The sequence below is a fragment of the Ursus arctos genome, unplaced genomic scaffold, assembly GCF_023065955.2.
Source record: "Ursus arctos isolate Adak ecotype North America unplaced genomic scaffold, UrsArc2.0 scaffold_22, whole genome shotgun sequence".
Classification (NCBI taxonomy): Eukaryota; Metazoa; Chordata; class Mammalia; order Carnivora; family Ursidae; genus Ursus; species Ursus arctos.
In genome coordinates this window covers 1,107,067-1,114,458 of record NW_026622897.1, presented here as the reverse complement: position 1 = coordinate 1,114,458, position 7,392 = coordinate 1,107,067, and the positions used below count along the sequence as shown (strand labels likewise).

The 7,392-nt window shown below is 43.0% G+C and overlaps 1 protein-coding gene across 3 annotated transcripts in view; it reads left to right on the top strand.

Moving 5' to 3' along the window:
* Positions 1–300: 300 nt before the first annotated feature.
* The window catches only part of MMP12 (matrix metallopeptidase 12), a 61,843-nt gene continuing 54,751 nt past the window's right edge, over positions 301–7,392 (top strand). The window contains exon 1 of one of the 3 annotated variants that reach the window (XM_057316810.1): positions 301–543. The gene's annotated coding sequence lies outside the window, so the exon portion shown is untranslated. The remainder of the gene's footprint in view (positions 544–7,392) is intronic. The other 2 variants (XM_026505893.4, XM_057316812.1) reach the window with 2 other exon arrangements.

Genomic DNA, 7,392 nt, shown 5'->3' with positions numbered 1-7,392 from the left:
GCCGGTGCATGGGAACAGGAGCTTTTTTGAGCCCCTGGATGCATTTTCACCGTTACTCTGAAAGGAGGTGGGCGCCTGTGTCTGGAAGAGCGCTTGGGGGCCCCTCTGGGCCTGGGGCCCAGTGGGCTGCCGGGCATGGTCCGAGGCCCCCGTGCCCCGAGCCAAGGCCATGGCAGCGGACTCGGCGCTCGGGGGCAGTGCAGCCCTCTGCGCGCAGGAAGGGCCGCTTCCTCGGGTGGGTTCCTCTGACCAGCGGCGGCTGGGAATTGCTGGAGACGCGCCTTCTGCGCCGGCGCAGACGTGCGCCGGAGGCGCGCTGCCCAGGGACCTGAAGTCCGTTTAGGAGGCCCCGGGCCGCTCCGTCCCCCGGAAGCGCTCCCGGAAGCGGCTCTGCGGGAGGTGTTAGACGGTGGGGGCGTAGGGCCCTGAGCGCGTCCGGTGCTCGGGCGTTAGCCGCTTACTCTGAGCACCTGCGGAGCCCATGCGAGTCCCGAGAGCGCCTCCGGCAAGTCCGCACGCAGAAGAGCGCCGGCCTCCTGGAAGGTGGGAGCTGCGGCGGCTCGCTTGCGGGAGACGGGCTGTGGCTGCGGGGGCGGGCGGGGCGCCTGCTCACCAGGCCACCAGGGGACGTCCCCGGCTCAAGGTGCTCCGGTGGCCCCGCGGGGGCGACCCCAGCAGGGACAGGTGCTCTGGGCAGCCCGGGTCTCAGGACGAGCACGGGGCACCAGGCACGGGAGCCGGAGCCCCCGGGGCAGGGAGTGCAGCGGCCGGCTGTCTGCTGGAAACTGCGAGCGGCCAGGATCCTGCGGCTGCCCTCTCGGGCCGGGGGCAGCAGAGGGGACGCTCCCAGAGGAGCAGCGCCTGCGCCCCCGGCATCCCTGAAACTTGGAGTCTGAAGCTCCGTCAGGCACCGCGGAGAGAAAGCCTGGGACAGGGGCAGGGGGAGGCGGGGTTCAGGCGGAAACCAGGGAGACAGGGCGATTTCTATGAGGGCTCGTCGAAGAGTAGGGGGCAGGGATTTTCAGCTCTGCGGCTGCAGGGCCGGGCGCCGCCATATTCGTCCCTCGGTCAGGGCTGGAAGCCTCCGGGGAACAGAACAGCGCCCCCAGCGGAGGGCGGGTGCCGCGCACCCAGCCGCCTGCCCTGAAACCGGGCTGTGGGTCCTCACAGCGGACCTGTCCCCCAGACCAGCACCAAGTCCTCTGATCCGCAGGCCTGCAGAGCTTCAGCTCTAGAGGAAAGACGATCGACCTTCCTTTTACTTATACTCATTATTTCCTTTATTATTTTTTCATTTATTTCCTTATATTTTCCAAATCCTTTAATTTTTTTATTTATGTAATTTTCATTTTTACATAAACACTTTTATGTATATTTTTAATATTTTGTTTTATTTTATTTATTTTGGGATCTAGATTCTTTTAACAAGCTGACTAAAACATACCCAGGATCTAGTTTTTCTTGTTTTTGTTTTTCTTGTTAATTTTCTTCTTCTTTATTTTCTGCTGTGTGTTTTTGTTGTTGTTGTTCTTTTTTCTCTTTATTCATTTCTTTTCTGGACAAAATGATGAGACAGAGGAATTCACCCCAAAAGAAAGAACACAAGGTAGAACTCATGGGTAAGGATTTAACCAACACAGATAAAAGTAAGATGTCTGAACTAGAATTTAAAACAATGGTTATAAGGATACTAGCTGGAATTGAAAAAAAACCATAGAAGACAGCAGAGAATCCCTTACTGTAGAAGCAAAAGAACTAAAATCTAGTCAGGCCAAAATTAAAAATGCTGTAACTGAAACACAATCTCAAGTGGAGATCATAAAAATGAGGGCAGATAAAGTGGAGGAGTGAATCATGATACAAAAGATAAAATTATGGAAAATAATGGAGCTGAAAAGAAGAGGGTAAGAAAGGTAATGGACCTCAAAGGTAGACTGAGGGAACTCAGCAACTTACTTAAATGTGATAACATTCATATCATAGGAGTCCTAGAAGATGAAGAGAAAAAAGGGGGAAGAAGGTTACTGGAGCAAATTATAGCTGAAAACTTCCCTAATCTGGGGAAGGACACAGATATCAAATTCCAAGAAGCACAGAGAACTCCCACTGAATTTAACAGAAGCCAACCATTGCCAAGGCAGATCATAGTCAAATTCACAAAATACATAGACAAAAAATCCTGAGAGCAGCAAGGGAAAACAAGTCCTTAACCTACAAGGGAAGACAGATCAGATTCACAGTGGATCCGTCCACAGAGACTTGGCAGGCCAGAAAGAAGTGAAAGGAAATAGTCAATGTGCTGAATGGGAAAAATACGCAGCCAAGAATTCTCTATCCGGCAACGTTCTCATTCAGAAGAGGATAAGAGAAAATGCATTGAAGGAGAGATGAAGAGTTTCCCAGATAAAAAATAAAGGAATTTGTGAACACTAAACCAGCCCTGCTAGAGATTTTAAGGAGGACTCTTTGAGTGGAGAAAAAAAAGACCAAAAGCAACAAAGACTAGAACAGACGAGGAAACATCACCGGAAATACCAACTCTACAGGGAACACAGTGGCATTAAATTCATGTCTAATCACCCCGAATGTAAATGCACCAATGAAGAGACATAGAATATCAGAATGAATAAAAAATAAGATCCCATCTACATGCTGCCTACAAGAGACTCATTTGAGACCGAAAGACACCTGCAGATTGAAAGTAAGGGGATGGAGAACCATCTATCATGCTAATGAATGTCAAAAGAAAGCTGAGTTGTCATATCTATATCAGACAAACTAGATTTTAAAACAAAGACTGTAACAAAAAATGAAGAAGGGCATTATAATTAAGGAGCTTACCCATCAAGAAGATGTAATAATTGTAAATATTTATGCCCCCAACTTGGGAGCACCCAAAATATACATCAATTAATAACAAACATAAAGAAACTCATTGATAATAGTAATAGTAGGGGACTTTAGCACCCCACTCACAGCAATGGACAAATCATCTAAGCAGAAAATCAACAAGGAAACAATGGCTTTGAATGGCACACTGGACCAGACAGACTCCACAGATATAGTCAGAGCATTTCATCCTAAAACAGCAGAATACACGTTCTTCTCGAGTGCACATGGAACATTCTCCAGAAAAGATCACATACTGGGTCACAAATCAGGCCTTAACAAGTACAAAAAGACTGAGATCATACCATGCATATTTTCAGACCACAGTGCTATGAAACTTGAAGTCAACCACAAGAAAAAATTTGGAAAGACCACAAGCACATGGATGTTAAAGAGCATCCTACTAAAGAGTGAATGGCTTGACTAGGAAATTAAAGAAGAATTTAAAGAAATACATGGGGAAGCAAATGAAAATGAAAGCATGACAGCCCAAAACCTTTGGGATACAGCAAAGGCAGTCTAAAGAGGGAAGTATGTAGCAATACAGGCCTATCTCGAGAAGCAAGAAAAGTCTCAAATACCCAACCTAAACTTACACTAAAGGAGCTAGAAAAAGAACAACAAATAAAGTCTAAAGCCAGTGGAAGAAGAGAAAGAATAAAGACTAGAGCAGAAATAAATGATACACAAACAAAAAGAAAACAGTAGAATGGGTTAACAAAACTAAGAGCTGGTTCTTCAAAAGAATTAATAAAATTGATAAACCCTTAGCCAGACTTATCAAAAAGAGAAAAGATCCAAATAGATAAAATCATGAATGAGAGAGGAGAGATCACAAACACCCCAGAAATACAAACAATTATAAGAGAATACTATGAAAAATTATATGCCAACACACTGGGCAACCAGGAAGAAATGGACAAATTCCTAGAAACTTACAAACGTCCAAAACTGAAACAGGAAGAAATAGAAAATTTGAACAAATCCATAACCAGCAAAGAAACTGAATCAATAATCAAAAATCTCCCAAAAAATAAAAGTCCTGGGCCAGATGGCTTCTCTGAGGAATTCTACCAGACGTTTAAAGAAGAGTTAATACCTATTCTTCTCAAACTGTTCCAAAAAATAGAAATGGAAGGAAAACCTCCAAACCCATTCTATGTAGCCAGCATTACCTTGATTCCAAAACCAGTAAAAGACCCACTAAAAAAGAGAATTACAAGCTAATATCCCTGATGAAAGTGGATGCAAAAATTCTCAACAAAATACTAGCAAATCGAATTCAACAGTACATTAAAAGAATTATTCACCACGACTAACATGATCAAGTGGGATTTATTCCTAGGCTGCAGGGATGGTTCAATATTCACAAATCAATCAACGTGATACACCATATTAATAAAAGAAAGGGTAAGAATCATATGATCCTCTCAATAGATATAGAAAAAAAGCATTTGACAAAATACAGCAGCCTTTCCTGATCAAAATCCTCTGCAAAGTAGAGATAGAAGGAACATACCTCAACATCATAGAGTCCATATGCTAAAAGACCCACAGCTAACATCATCCTTAATGCAGAAAAACTGAGAGCCTTTCCCCTATGGTCAGGAACAAGAGAGTTATGTCCACTCTCACCATTAGTATTTAACATAGTGGTAGAAGTCTTAGCCTCAGCAGTCAGACAACAAAAAGAAAGAAAAGGCATCCAAACCGGCAAGGAAGAAGTCAAACGTTCACTATTTGCAGATGACATGATACTCTACGTAGAAAACCTGAAAGACTCCACCAAAAATTGCTGGAACTCATACATGAATTCAGCAAAATTGCAGGATATAAAATCAATGTGCAGAAATCTGTTGCATTTCTATACACAGTAATGAAGTAGCAGAAAAAGAAATCAAGGAATCGATCCCATTTGCAATTTCACTACAAATAGTAAGATACCTAGGAATAAATAGCTAAAGAGTAAAAGATCTATACTCTGAAAACTATAAAACACTTATGAAAGAAATTGAAAAGGATACAAAGAAAGGGAAAAACATTTCATGCTCATGGATTGGAAGAACAAACATTGTTAAAATGTGAATAATACCAAAGCAATCTACACATTTAATGCAATCCTATAAAAATACCACCAGCATTTTTCACAGAGCCAGAACAAACAATCCAAAAATTAATATGGAACCACAAAAGACCCTGAATAGCCAAAGCAATTCTAAGAAAGAAAAACAAAACCAGAGGCATCACGATTCCAGATTTCAAGCTATATTACAAAGCTGTAGTCATCAAGACAGCATGGTACTTGCACAAACACAGACACACAGATCAATGGAATGGAATAAAGAGCCCAGAAATGGATCCTCAACTCTATGGTCAACTAATCTTTGACAAATCAGGAAAGACTATCCAATGGAAAAAAGACAGTCTCTTCAACAAATGGTGTAGGGAAAACTGGACAGCCACATGCAGAAAAATGAAACTGGACCACTTTCTTACACCATACAGAAAAATAAATTCAAAATGGATGAAAGACCTAAATGTGAGACCTGGAACAGTACAATTCCTAGAGGAGAACACAGGCAGAAACCTCTTTGACCTCAGCCACAGCAACTTATTAGACATGTCACTGTAGGCAAGGGGGGAAAAAGCAAAAATGAACTATTGGGACCTCATCAAGATAAAAAGCTTCTGCACAGCAAAAGAAACAATCACCAAAAGTAAAAGGCAGCCTATCAAATGGGAGAAGATTTTTGCAAATGATCCATCTGATAAAGGGTTAGTATCCTAAATCTATAAAGAACTTACCAAACTCAATACCCGAAAACCAAATAATTTAGTTACTAAATGGGCAGAAGATGTGAATAGACACTTTTCCAAAGAAGGCATTCCGATGGCCAACGGACATGAAAAGATGCTCAACATCACTCCTCATCGGGGAAATACAAATCAAAACCACAATGAGATATCCCCTCACACCAGTCAGAATGGCTAAAATTAACAAGTCAGGAAACAACAAATATTGGCGAGGATACAGAGAAAGGGGAACCTCTTACACTGTTAACAGTATGGAGGTTCCTCAAAAAGTTAAAAATAGAGCTACCGTATGTCCCAGCAATTGTGCTACTGGGTATTTACCCAGAGACACAAAGATACTGATTCAAAGAGACACAAGCACCTGATGTTTACAGCAGCAGCAACAAGCAATGGAGAGAGCCCGAATGTCCGTCGACAGATGAATGGATGAAGAACATGTGGGATATATATATATATAGTGGAATATTACTCAGCATCAAAAAGAATGAAATCTTGCCATTTGCAATGACATGGATGGAGCTAAAGATATTATGCTAAGTGAAATAAGTCAGTTGGAGATATACTCACATGTGGAGCTTAAGAAAGAAAACAGATGAACACATGGGAAAGGGGAAAAAGGAGATAGAGAAACAAACAATAAGAGGCTCTTAATGATAGAGAATAAACTGAGCCTCATGGAGGGAGGTGGGTGGGGGATGGGCATTAAGGAGGCACCTGCTGGGATGAGCACTGGGTGTTGTATGTACATGACGAATCACTAGGTCTACTCCAGAAATCAATATTGCACTGTATATCAACTAACAAAATTTAAATTGAAAAAGTAAAATGAAAAGTAAAAACACAAAGAAGCGCTCTTTGCAGTGCTTCTGAGAAATATGGGTGTTGCTGGTGCTCAAAGATTTCTGGCAAGATCTAGGAGTGTTCTACACCCTCTTCCGGAAGATTCATAGTATGTGCTAGAGTATTAAAGGCTACCAATAGTCCTGTGGCAAAGAAGCTGTTTAACTTTGTTGAACAAGATTTCCCAAACATATCTGAACATAGAAGATTATTTTCTTTCACTCTCCTTTTTAAAAAGATGCTTAACTGGATTTCAGAAAAAACTTCCTCATTTGCTTGCATCGATCGATCGATAGAATTATTTTCCAACTTCCGTCTCTGCTCCAGTCTCAGTTCCAAATTCCCAATTTGATTAGTGTTACCTGGATCAGTGTCTCCTGTTGTGGCCACAACATCAAATTCAAATTATACCCCATGTCTGTTTGGAGCTCCCCAAGGGGGGTGAGAGTCGTCTTTAAGGAAGGCTCCTTGTGATCTGCTGTAGTGCATGTTAGCTGACACGTGGAGAGCCCGTTGACGCAGATGTTCACGAATGACATGCGGAAACCAAAGGACTTCTTGAGAAGTGACCACAGATGTTGGGGTACAAATAAGAGCTGATGTCCAGCCTCCCTCAAGTGGAAGGTCACCCAGAACAGCCTCTGCACTGGGGTGGGAAGTTTGAAACCTGGCAGAGTGAATCCATAGTCCAGACGCATCTGGACCAGGAGCAACTGACAAGGTCCCCGTGCTGGGGTGACACAGTTCGCCCCTGAAATTATCCTGGGAGGATTTGCATGTCAAATTAAAAATAGTGTTCTGGATCTGCCTGTCCTCGCGTCAGAATAAAAATGCTGAAACATCCAGAGC